Source organism: Dermacentor variabilis, chromosome 8 (genome assembly GCF_050947875.1).
Source record: "Dermacentor variabilis isolate Ectoservices chromosome 8, ASM5094787v1, whole genome shotgun sequence".
Lineage (NCBI taxonomy): Eukaryota > Metazoa > Arthropoda > Arachnida > Ixodida > Ixodidae > Dermacentor > Dermacentor variabilis.
In genome coordinates, this window is record NC_134575.1 from 22,347,546 (window position 1) to 22,360,918 (window position 13,373).

Below are 13,373 nucleotides of genomic sequence, written 5' to 3' on the forward strand. Positions count from 1 at the left end.
TGGAAAAGAAGCACAGTTGAGGACGGTATAAACTAATTTTGGAAACATAAATTACCATATTGGCTGGTGCAATTTCGAATAATCCAGCGCAATACGAGGGTTTTTGGATATCGCTTGAATAGGAGATTGCTTGCATTCTTCGCATTAAAAATTGATATTTCAATATATTAACCTCATTTTAACTACTTTCAGAGAGCAACTTCGAAAGGGTGTGCCCTTCCTAACGCACGCGTATTTACAGAATTATTCTCTGTACTTTGAAATGCGCCGTAATTTGAAGCCCATGCTCGACTTTACCTGAACAACGTCTTGCATGGATATGCCTAAGACGCTCATTGCCTTTCCTACGGCACGTTCAAGACAAGTCATATCTAGATCAAGTCAAGCATGCGCTTCAAGTTAAAATGCATTTCAGATATTGGGTTTACTCCTAAATTCCCTGCTGTGTTATAATTGATCCAAGCATTGTCATGTTGTTTTTATAAAAGTCCGCTAATTCAGCCGCGCTAGTTTCCTGGGGTGAAGTTTCGCATGGGCAATCTACCAAAGGCAAGGACAATTTAGCAAATTATTTGGCTTGTGCGTATATCGAAACAAACTTTGAGAACTTCCCAACCGACATGCATACGTCTTTGGCAAAACAACAGGCATTGTTAGACAGGAGACCACAGAATTGCTTACCGTTCCTCCAAAGGAGCCTGAAGTCTTCCTTCTATGCGCTCACAGAGCACTTCAGTGAACTGCGCTTTTTGCCGGGCTCCTAATATAGGTACGAAGCTAGGGCTGTTTTGACAGGAAGCAATGACGTCGCTTGAAGTCGACATAACTGATCTGCCTTCATCCGGGTAAGCTAGCTTGGCCTTACCAAGCGCGTCTCCGTTGAATTTGTGAAACCGCAAGGTGACGTTATTCTGGAAAGGTCAGAAGGGGTAGAGAATTGACGTCAACAGCAAGAATTCCACAGAATTGTTTGAAAAATAATAGGCTCAATGCCTGTATAAGTATACTACAATTCTAAGTAATATAATTTTTCAACAGAGTGGTTTCGACGTTTCAATCACTAACGTAGTGTTCTGTCCCCAGCTGCATGTGAACGTGCAAGCGAGGACGTAAACATCCATGCATGCAAATGTTCTTTCGGCAATGACAGTCCGAAGAAAACATGTTCTTGCCTTGCTGTGTACGTTACAAGAAAGAGAAATGTATGGCAGCTACACTGACTGATGACGCTCCAGGCGCCAGAAGTACTTTGTTGTGATATTTAATGTTAGATACGTGTATTAGAATTCTGGAATTCTTATAGACGTATTCTTAACATGGCTTCCTATATTTGCAGTAGGTATTGTGTTTTTGTCATTTCTGTGAAGTCTTTTTTTTTCTGCTATCTCGAGTTGGGGAGTTCATTGTGGGATTTTTTTAGGTTTGTCAAGTGAAACGGGGTATTCGTGCAAACTGTTTATTTAGTAGTATCGATAAATGAACATATAATTACCGGATGCATAAAAAATAGTGGATCTAACGAAGTAATCACGAATATATGCTAACTAGGCATAGCGGAATCTTTCTCTGATGTTAACTAAAATTATGGGGTTTACGAGCCGAAACCATTATCTGATTATGAGACACGCCGTAGTGGGGGACTCCGTAAATTTCGACCCCCTGGATTTCTTCAACGTGCACCTGAATCTAAGTACACAGGTGTTTTCGCATTTCGCGCCCATCCAAATGCGGCCGCCGTGGCCGGAATTCGATCCCGCAAACTCGTGCTTAGCAGCCAAACATCATAGCCACTAAGCAACCACGGCGGGTGATGGTCACTGGAACGCATTCATTTGTCTTTAAAGTTTATGTTGTTCAGTGCTCCTCGCTCGATACATGCTCTTTTTCCATTTTCATCAATTCACTTTTTGTTATTGCGATAGCAGCTATATGGACACACCAAGCGAATGTTTGCCGTCGTCGTCGCGAATGTTTGCCGTCGTCGTCGCTGTCTGTGTTGTCGCGATATTCCGTATGTATTGAGGTGTATATGCTATATACCATGCCATGTTATGTGACGTGTGCTATATGCCGCTTATATTGCCCCGTCATCCTATCCCTAGAGTTGCTCTGACCTAGTAGTACATTCTTGACAAAATTGTTCTTCAGTATGGTAGCTCACAACCAAATGTCACGAAACAAAACATGGACAACGCAGGCCTTTTATCTTAAATCTTTCCAGCAATAAATAGTGAAAATGCAAATCAATAACCGAACTCAAACCTGAAAATGATGTAATCTTATTCGCGCGGCTGTACAATGCTTCCGTGGTCGGCTCAGGAAAGAGGTTTGAAACATTCGCGATACGCAAAAGTGGTGGTAATGTCGCCAAAAAGTGACATTGGCTTCAATTAATAAACATAAGTGAAATTGCCCGATGACAGGATTGAATCAGCAGACCCCTAGAACAACCGCTCCTTCTTAATCAGCTTACCGTTACTTCAATTCATACTGCCACAACAACCACAAGTATTAAACTTCGTGTGATAATCTAACATCTTTCAATGGCACGTATTCTTCTACCCTTATGGCGAAACTGTGAATTTTTTTTTGTTTTAGCATTCGGCTTCCTATGTTGCAGACTTTTTTATTTCTCACTAGCCAACTTCTTCAATATTGTGTTGTCAACTTGTTGACTTCTTGCGTCTTGCTCATCTAATCTACGATGGCGCCCAGGGGCGTGTATTCATTCGCGAGAATTGTCCACTAATGTTCCCCTTCCCAATGGCACATACACAGTGTACCAATTTCACTAATCGGACAAATAATTTGGGGCACCCACCCATTTGCACATATGAAGTGCCCCAAGCTGCCTTTTTGAATATATACCCAGGACCACGCACAGTGGCCAACTTGCTTCGAACACATGTGCCCAAGTGTTCTATACAGTGTTCAAGTTGTTCTATACTTGGATCGACACCAACTTGAAGCCCTCGGCCGGCATGCAGCTACTGGCACTCGCAAAGAGTGGTGGGGAAGAAGAAAAGAAAGGTAAGCTTTAAAGGGGCTCTAAACCACCCTTCGGCCTTAGTAAAAAAAAAAAAAAACACAGTCCGTGAATAGCAGACCCCGCTGTGAATATGTCATCAAATTGTACGGTCGTGCGCTAGGTGACGAGTTCCCAAGTGCAGCACGAAGTCGCCTTTTTTCCCAAATGCTCTCTTTTATAACAGAAGTCTGCTTCTCACCCTTTTCTCCACGCTTTATTTTGTATTATAGCAGATTCCCATAGGGGGCTGCTTTTCATCATCTGCATTGCGTGTGTTATAGATCACCAGTCTACTGGATGTCGCTGGTTATACACAGATTCCTCATAAGAAATACACATTGTCCTGGAACATTTTTTTCTAATTGCACCCGTGTGAGTTGGCCCTTCTTATATGTAGTGTACTCGCGAAAGCCCTTCCCACGTTACCTATGTTCTGATCGGCGCTTGTCACCGAGTTGGCAATGTCTTACAAAAACAGAGGGTTAATATAAACGCATTTGTGGCGTGGTCTGCTTTTACGCGGCAGTTACACAGATAACCACCAATGTAAAGTAGCCCGTCTATTGCACGCAACTTTAGCGATTCGCCTGCCGTTTTATTAATGTAGTTCGACTTCCCTCAATCCGGTCGACATGCCTACGCTCCCACAATAGTGTACGCGTACGTGCACAAAAGTGTATGTGTATATGGCCACAATATTGTACGTGTTTACTCTGTTCCTGCTCCAAACGCCAATTGACAATGAAGCCTTGAAATATTGCCAGTTCAATCATTCCTTGGAATGGTGGCTAGCCAGCCCTGTTGGTACAAACACATACTTCAGCAAACAACGTAAAAACGGGACACAGAAAATGCCTGTGTCATGTGCTCCTTTTTCTAGATGAAGTCTGTCTTCTCGAGATGATTCCAACGTTAGTGTGAGCAGCATTCTTCTTTTTTTTATGGCAGCTAGGTGATGAAAATTTGTGGTATTGAAGCTAATGAGAGAGAGAGAGAGACCGGAGTTTATGGTATGTTAAAGTGTACAGCTTTTATTTTTCTAGGTTAGCTTGTTTTCGTATACCTGCTTCGAGCGACGAACTGCGGATGGCATCGTGCGATGCTATTCGCGAACGTGGTGTCTTCTTTATAGTCAAGCCTGTTGATGCTGACTTTAGACCGAGCTTTCTATTTCCCATTCGAGTTATTACAGTCGCTTGCAGCAGTGGCCAGTTGCGCGCAGCAACTTAATTTTACACTTCGCATTCATCTGAAACACATTGTTCCCCAAAGTTCGCCTTTGTTTTTCGCGCCAACGCTATTCTATCTATTCTCCATACGACGTTTTGAGAACGACCTTAATGCTATGGAGGGCTTGCTTACGGTATTTACTGCTATGACCTTCGTTAACCAACGCATCCAACTTTGCCGACACAACACTCCTATCCTGTTCCCTCTTTCCACAAAGTTTAAACAAGCTGAATAACTCTGTCGAGTGTGCATGCCACGGCACCTGCCCTAAAGAATAAAAATTTGGGGAAACGAGCTTTCAGTAAATATTTGAAGTGCTCATAATTTGGCCACCAACCTTAAGTTTTCCTGGAGCACAATGGCACCTCAATTCCCCTAATTTTCACAAAATGAATGCACAATATGGGGTACAGCTCCCTCTGAGCACTCGGGCGAAATGTTGATGCCAACTGCATTAATCTGCTCAGTACTTTCTACAAGAATCTTTCAGAAACCTTTGTGTGTAAATAGCTTCATTTTCTATTTGTTCTCGGCTCTTTCTGAGGTTGACCATATTTATTCAGTCAATTACTTAGTTCTAGCATAAAGAAAGCGATTGCAATATAATTTAGTTTGGTTCGATATAATTTGGCATGATTGCCTTTCCACTAAAGGTTTACGATGAACATTGCAATATTGGATACACTTGTACTCGAAAAAAGGTCTCAGTTCTAATTAATATAATTATTTTTGTGTAAACCGAATGCGACAAACAAGGTATTCAATGTTGGTACGATCAGCTTAGAATAAAAAAAATGCAGTGACCTATAGCTTGATATATGGATAAAATATATGCGAGCGCATCAGCACCAATCTGTGGCCTTGTTTCTGAAGAACGCAAGTATGTTTTTGTTCCTCAGATATGGCGTATAATAATGAACCCTCATTTGAATATGTCTGTAGAGCTCTCACGTCACTAGAGACCTTTTGAAAGTAAAAACATATTCCTCCATATAAACTATGGTGACACGGAGCGCGCGTTCATCTTGCTGAAGTACAATGAGTAAATTGAACCCGTTACCTTCAAGTTTACAATTGTGTATTGCGTTCAAATGCCGGTCTTGCTTTCAAGACACTTTTCTTTGAAGACAACTTTGCGCAATTCTCCAACTGCCGCTATCTTATTGAACTTTGTAGACTCGTCGAAAAACCGGTGTTAGATTCGCACTCACGTATGTTTTGGGAACAAACGGGCACAGATATCGCGCTGTTGAAGTTCCAACCGCCAGGTTGGAACTTCAATGTTTTCTGTTTTCAATGTTTTCTGGGGGCACTTAGAAACCCATACGTAGAAAAGGGTTTAGCTAAGAAACTCCTATCTAAATACATCAGAACGGGTAAATTGTTTTCTCAGCAAACGCGGCACCAATTTAGTTGAGGTTTGTTGGATTTAAAAGAAAGAAATAAGGTCTCGCGAGTCGATGCCATTCTTACGTATGTGCACTGAGTGTGAGGCCAAGCCAGTGAAGAATTCTCAGCATTCACGGGCGCCAGCGCGCTACGCTTTCCGTCTCATAGGCCACGCACGCACTTCACAGCGGCACCACTAGATGGAGCAGCGAGTCCAAAAAGAAGTGCGAGAGAGGATGGTGGTTTCCGCATGACGCGTTTCTTAGCGTTCGCAGGCACCGAAGCACCTTGCATTTCGGACGCCATGCCCACGCTTCGCAGCGGCAGCTTTAGGTGACACCCAGTGTTCTTAGAGAAGCACGAAGGAGGAGCGCTGCTGCAGTACACGCATCAAACGTAACTCTTTTCGATGGTAGCAATACGCTGTGTCGTTGTACTGATTCAACGCCAACACATTACCGTCTACAATCATCGTCAGATGGGTTCTGCTACAATTTTTCTACCCGCTCAATTGATTATCATCATCATCATCATCATCACCCGCCTGTGGTATGTCCACTGCAGGACGAAGGCCTCTCCCTGCGATCTCCAATTACTCCTGTCTTGCGCCAACCGATTCCAACTAGCGCCCGCGAATTTCCTAATTTCATCGCTACACCTAGTTGTTCTATTGATATAACAAAATAATAGCTATGTCACCTTGTAGTCTTTATTTATTACTATTTCTTTTAATGTAATGTCTTTGTTATTCCCTGTAACTCACTCTTCGCTGTAACGCCTTCAAATGTCCAGATGGCATGATAAAAACAAACATTAGAATAAAATCGGAAACATTGTAACAATTTGCTGTAAGCTGTGTATTGATGCATAATATTTAGCCAATTGAGGTAAGCTATCGAACGCTGTCCATGAATCTGCGATATGCTTGCTTTGTGTATAGCTAACCATTTTTAACCTTAGCGCTTCAAGATTTCTTCAACAATATTTGAAATTTTATGTAAGGCCGTCCAAGCTCTAATAAAGAATTCTGCTTCCTACATTCACTGAAATTTGAATTTCGCTCTCAAATAGAACTCTTTTGATTCAAATTTGTCAAGCGCTTTGATAAACCATTTCTTCGTTTTAGATGTATTCGTACAGGGAAATTATAGTTGGCTCAAAGCAAAAGCTCCATCCAAACTGGATAATTTTTCAAGTCCACTGCGCTTTCTCAATCATCGCAGTTTATCCGCGACAGGCGACTTGCTTTCCTCCGGCTTCGAAATTATTTGGTTCAATGGCAGCACGATCTTACAGCGCCGACATTCGCTCCGGAACAAGTTCTTTCTTCTGATCCACCCTCTGCTCTTTCGTTATAACTATGTTCTCGGACGCCATCACTCTGGCTGTCTAAGTTTCTGCTCGTAGCAAAAAGTCTCTACAGATTTACAACCATCCGTGTTGTCATTTAGCTCCCTGGTTCGCGCATCCGGCTCTTCACTGCATCAACTGCTGGTGTAGAGTTATGATACCCGAGTGGCCATGGCCGTACTCGTATGTTCAAAGCTTTTGGGCCCATTCCTTCGACTTTCCCAATTCTGCTTCTGTATGTGATATCTCGCTCATTAACACAGACGCAGATCAACACTACCATCTTCATAACCGGAGCAGTGGTGCTGGATGTCGGCCTTCTTGGCCAATGCCCCTGCCCCCCACCAGTTTTGTGTGAAAATCTCAACATAATCAATGCGCAGCAATCATTGGAAAGCACTAGTTGGTATAATCAGGATAAAAAGAAACATTCTGGTTTAACGGTTAGAGCATCGGATCGGTGGCCTCGGGGACCGAGGTTCGAATCTCATATCGAGCACCTAGTTGAAGGAGGTTAACCGAGGGGCCTGATATTTCGGGCCCCCTTTCTTCTCGTTTATGACATAACGAAGGCCTCGAATCCGGCAACATTGATGCCTTCAGGCAGCATGTGTGGGTTTATTGGCCGGTTGCCTTCACCCAAAAAGATCGCGTTCTCGTGACGTCTGCGGCAGAAAGGATGCTCCACAACTGCTGCCAAGGTCAGTCAGTGGTGGCGCTGGCTTACACTCCCAAGGTTATACTAGGAAACATCAATAACCAAGAAAGTGGACGGGGAAACGGTGCCGCGGTAGCTCAATTGGTGGAGCATCGCACGCAAAATGTGACGGCTGTGGGATCGTTTCCCACCTGCGCCAAGTTGGTCTTTCATCCGCTTTCATTTACATTAATTTATTGTTTCTTTATTTCATTTATTAAGCACACATAATTTCCCCTATGGTGTCCTTGGTGTCAGTGTTTGTTGGCTTCTTGTGGTATGACTAATAAATATCGGGCCCCTTGGTTAACTCCGTTTCTTCTCGTTTATGACATAACGAATACCTCGAATCCGGCAACATTGATGCCTTCAGGCAGCATGTGTGGGTTTGTTGACCGGTTGCCTTCACCCAAAACAATCACGTTCTCGTGAGGCCTGCGGCAGAAAGGATGTTTCCCCGTCCGCCGCCAAGGTCTGTGAGTAGTAGCGCTGGCTAGTGCTCCCAAGAATCTAGTAGGAAACATAAATACCCAAGAAAGTGGATGGGGAAACGCCCCGCCGTAGCTCAATTGGTAGAGCATCGCACGCGAAATGCGAAGGTTGTGGGATCATTTTCCACCTGCGGCAAGTTGGTTTTTCATCCGCTTTCATTTCCATTAATTTATTGCTTCCTTATTTCATTACTAAGCACAAGTAATTTCCCCTATGTTGTCCTTGTCCAAGCGGGACAATTTTTGGTTAACTTCTCGGCCTTTCGTTCTTCTTTCTGTCGCTCTCGGCCTAAGACGGCTGCTTCCAATAAATCCAAGCAGCAAAGACATTTGTTAGAAACGTATATCTGTGTGTATATATATATATATATATATATATATATATATATATATATATATATATATATAAACACCGGGGCGAGAAATAGGCAAACCAATATCAATTAGTGGTCCCATGGAAACCGCAACAGCGATACCTAGGTCTCCTTGATAAGCTGGTTCTACGTCGCCCAGCACATGTTTTACGTGCTGCACCAGATAAAGCACGACATTTCTTTCTCTAACGATAGGTCATGAAGTGTACACGCACCTCCATAAAATACATATGTCGCCAATTTTGGCACCCAATTTTGGATTATGAATCAAGCCGCCTTGCAGCCGTCGCATGTGGAACGAAATACTCTCAAGATGGCATATACGGGAAATTCGGGAACCACAACTTTTCACCTGCAATCCTTCTTCTCCGCCACATCAGCCTGTCCGAGAGGAGTTCTTCATATAACAGTGAATCCTGTAAGTGTTCGCATACACTGAGCGATGTCAACTATGAAATTCTTTCTAAGAAATTCTCTCTTTTCATACAACATTGTTGTCTTTCCCGATAACAATCCATGCCATCGTCATGCACATCTTCAAACCGTACCGTTATGGTAATTCTCGACCTTTCTTAACATGGAGGCAGCGTTTCAACTCGAGAAATTCTGACAGTCATGTAAAGGCACAGTTTTAGAATTAGGGCATTTAGAGCATGCACACTAAATCGGCGATTTCCAAGATGGGGTGGGACGATACTGCACGTATTTCAGAAAGCATTTCACTACGACTTTCTTCGGCCTTAATGTGTAGATAGTTTTATTGTATGTGTTTTTTTTGCATTGACAATATTTTATACCGAATTCTTGTGTTTCTGTAGAAATAGTCAGAACAGGCTATAATAAAATTTTTCTCTAGAACATATTCATAGGTTGCCATTCCAACAATTTTCTATCACGACGCCAAAGATGGAATGCAGGAGCTACTTGCAAAGTGTTGTTTATTGCCAAAATTCTTCCGAATTATTTTGTGAGCTCCAATGCGACAAATATTGTATGGTACCATGGCACGAGCTGCTGCTTAGATTAAACGTATACCCATGTATATTTTAGGTACATCTACTTAAAATTGCTTCAAGAACTTTAGGAACAATATACATTGCCATGTTTATGAAGAAGGGAAAGATTTTTTTCTCTTTGAGGGATGACGTGTATTATCGGAACCGAATTTGAACAGGTGTTCGACGCATCCACATCCTAGAGGCCTTGAGGCAGCCTACACGTTGCTTTTTTTTTTCAAGCATGTTTTCGAATACATAAAAGATGTTTTTCTCCTATACGCAAGGCACGTATCATCGGATCCTAATTTGAATACGCGTTCGGAGCACTTACATTATAGAAACCTTTATACGTGGTAAACATATTCCATCATTTCAAAGTGGGTTATACGACGCGTACGCTCATTGTAAAAATGATAGCGAGCAAATGGAACCCCTAACTTTAACGTATGCGCAAATGCAGCTGTTGCTTCTCAAGAAATTTTTCTAGGTAGCGCGTGTTTCATATATTTCGAGCTACCGTTATTGTTCTGAACGTTGAGGGAACATATTACACTTTTTCAAGTTCGCTTACATATTAACATATTTCAAGTTCGCTTACATATATAGGGTGTTTCTACGACGATATTCAGTAATATTTATATATAGCCTTTTGCTAAAACTGAACGGTTATATAGAAGACATGCCGTCAGTCGTGGTGACCATGAGTCCCTAATTACAGAAGATTCAATAACTCGCCATTAAACTCATTTTCGGGGGGGCTCAACGTTATTGAGAAATTGAAGTGAGTTCTATGTCCAAGCCGCATCTACTTTTCGGTCTGGCAGAAAGTAATAACCTGCGGAACTGTGGCACGACAAATTTAGGCTGCCAGAGGGCGCGACACCGTAAGCGAGAGGCCTCAGCGAGTGCAGCCGACGTTCTGCTTGCGTCACGCAGCAGCCGGCATCGAGCGTCCTGCGACAGCGAGGAGCACGAAGGCGCACTATTCCTATTAAAAAAAACCTGATATTGTCCGACCTCTGCTTTAAACTTAACTCGTGAACCCCAATGAGACAAGGGAAGTATACGAACATGACACGACAAGCTACACAAACCAAATTTAGCTTGAAGGGTCTCAGTATACATAACCATGCTGCGGGATCATGGATACTACACCATTGCTTGTTTAAGCATAGATAAAGATGTGTTTATTTACTAGAAATGACGTGTATATTCGAAGCTCAATCTGAGTTCGTATTTGTAGCAATGACATTATTAGCGACCTTTAGAAAGTATGGAAATATCATTCTCTTTGAAGCAATGTTTTACAAGCATGTGTTCTTTTCGCAGAAGCACACTAAACCCGCAAAATTAGCTGCTTTGAAGTGTACGCGACCTTGCACTATGTTAAATATTCACTTGCTACTAGACAATACATTTTTAATTGCAGATTATTTAGCACAAATTTGGAATTATCGCTGTCTTCATTCATTCACTGAAAGGCGAAATAGGGGGTTTTAACGCAATCAAATTATTGAGAGGAAAAACCTTGACTCAAAATCTTTTTCTTCATACAACCACAGTGCAATGCTTTGACGAAACACTTAAGTTTATTTTATTTATTTATTTGTACATACTGCAGCCCCATAGGAGGGCTATTGCAGGAGTGGGTAAAAACAGCGTTGAACAAAAATAAAGTAAAATCAACAATGACTCTTACAACATCGTTACAATCGTTTACAAAATCTTACAAATGGTTTTCATCGATTCATAAAAAGCAACGACACAGCAACACGCACACATAAAGTATAAACTAAACCTGATTTAAGTAGTTACCTATACTGGTTTTCATAGACAGCACTTTCGAATTCGCTTATCGGGAGTGAACGAAGGCAGCCAGGCAAGGAATTCCATCCTTCTATTGTGCAGGGAAAGAAGCTGTACTTGAAGGTATTTGTACGGGCATAGAGAGGGTTAAGATTAAGCTCGTGGAAATTACGCGTGCAAGAAGGCTTGGTGAAAGATATGCAAGCTGTGTTTGAAGTGTGGTATAACTTGTTAATTATGTTGTGCAAAAATTTTAATGATTCCACATCACGACGTACTGAAAGTAATGTTAGATTGAGTGTAGGGAGGGCAGAAGAGGGTGAAAAATAGCGGTCATACCGATGTAAAATGAAACGGACGGCTTTTTTCTGCACTGCTTCTAGTTTGATTATGTTGTTTTGGTTATGTGGTGACCAGACTGTTGCGGCATAATCGATAATGGGGCGAACAAGAGTTTTATACATTAAAAGTTTTGTTGCCTTCGGAGCCTTTTGCATAGTACGACGTAGGTATCCAAGCTGTTTTAGGGCCTTTGAACATGTTTGGTCAATGTGTGTAGTCCATGAGAGATTGGGAGTAAATGTTACGCCAAGGTATTTGTATTGTCGAACTCTGGTTAAAGGTGACCCATTCAGTGAATATGTCTCAATTACAGGTGCTGCTCTTTTCGTGAAGGACAAAACAACCGTTTTTTTTAATTAATGTTCATTTTCCATTTTTCACACCAAGCACTGAAAGAGACAAAGGAATCGTTTAATCGCTGAAAACTATTCGGAGAATCAATCACGTCGTATAAGACGCAATCGTCAGCATAAAGACGAATATTAGAGGAAACATGTTTTGGGAGGTCATTCACATAAATTAAAAACAATAAGGGACCCAGGACGGATCCTTGAGGAACCCCGGAGCCTACTTCAAGTATGGATGACCTTGCAGCACTAAAATCGACGTATTGGGACCGGTTAGAAAGGAAACTAGCGATCCAATTGACCAGATGGGAATTTTTTAGTATTGCATTTAATTTTTGCAAGAGGTGAGAATGAAGTAATGAATCGAAAGCTTTAGAAAAATCAATGAAGATAGCATCAATCTGTTTACCGAGATCCAACTGATAAGCGATGTCATGGGTGAAGTCGGTTAACTGCGTGATAGTACTGAAACTACGTCTAAAGCCGTGCTGAACATTAGTTAGAATGGTGTTGGACTCCAGAAAATCTATTATGTGTTTGTAAATAATATGTTCCAGCATTTTGCACGATTGGGAAGTTAAAGAAATTGGTCTGTAATTCGTTATGTCTGTCTTCCTGCCTGTTTTATACAAGGGTATTACTCTTGCAAGTTTCCACGATGAAGGAACGATTCCTCTATCTAGAGACTTTTTGAATATAATTTCAAGATAGCGTGATGTCCATTGTGAATAGCGAATTAAAAAGGAATTAGGAATGCCGTCGGAGCCACTAGACTTTTTTGTGTCTAAATTTAAAATCAAATTAAGAACGCCATTAACATCAACGGAAATGTCGGAAATAGAAAAATCTGAATCATTATCGAAAGCAGGGCAGACATGAGAATCATTTGCGTACACCGAATGGAAATATTCATTGAATGCATTGGAGATATGTGCAGGATCATTTATAGTTTCATCATTGATAGTCAATGAAGATGAAGATTCAGTAGTAGGCATGACAGAACGCCAGAACTTCCGAGGATTATTTCTTAGTAATCCTGGCAGCTCGATATGAAAGAAAAAATCTTTGGCCGTATTCATTTTCAAATTTAGTTCCTCTTTGGCAGAGGTGAATCTAGCAATTACATCAGGGTCATTACGGCGTTTTGAGCGTCTCAGTCTTCTAACGCGGCGTGATAACTGCAAGATTTCTCTAGTCATCCAAGGGAGGGCACGATTTTTTTTTCTTAATTTTTAACGGAACAAAGCGTCGAATACACAGATTTATAATGTTTTCAAATTGGCGAACTAATGTATTCACGTCACAATCTTTACTAAGTGTG

The 13,373-nt window shown here is 41.7% G+C and overlaps 1 long non-coding RNA gene across 1 annotated transcript in view; it reads right to left on the reverse strand.

Moving 5' to 3' along the window:
• LOC142589809 (uncharacterized) overlaps nucleotides 1-13,373 on the reverse strand; it is a 57,902-nt gene that overhangs the window by 25,188 nt on the left and 19,341 nt on the right. Inside the window, exon 2 of the long non-coding RNA XR_012829965.1 lies at nucleotides 682-911. This is a non-coding gene — a long non-coding RNA (uncharacterized LOC142589809). The remainder of the gene's footprint in view (nucleotides 1-681; nucleotides 912-13,373) is intronic.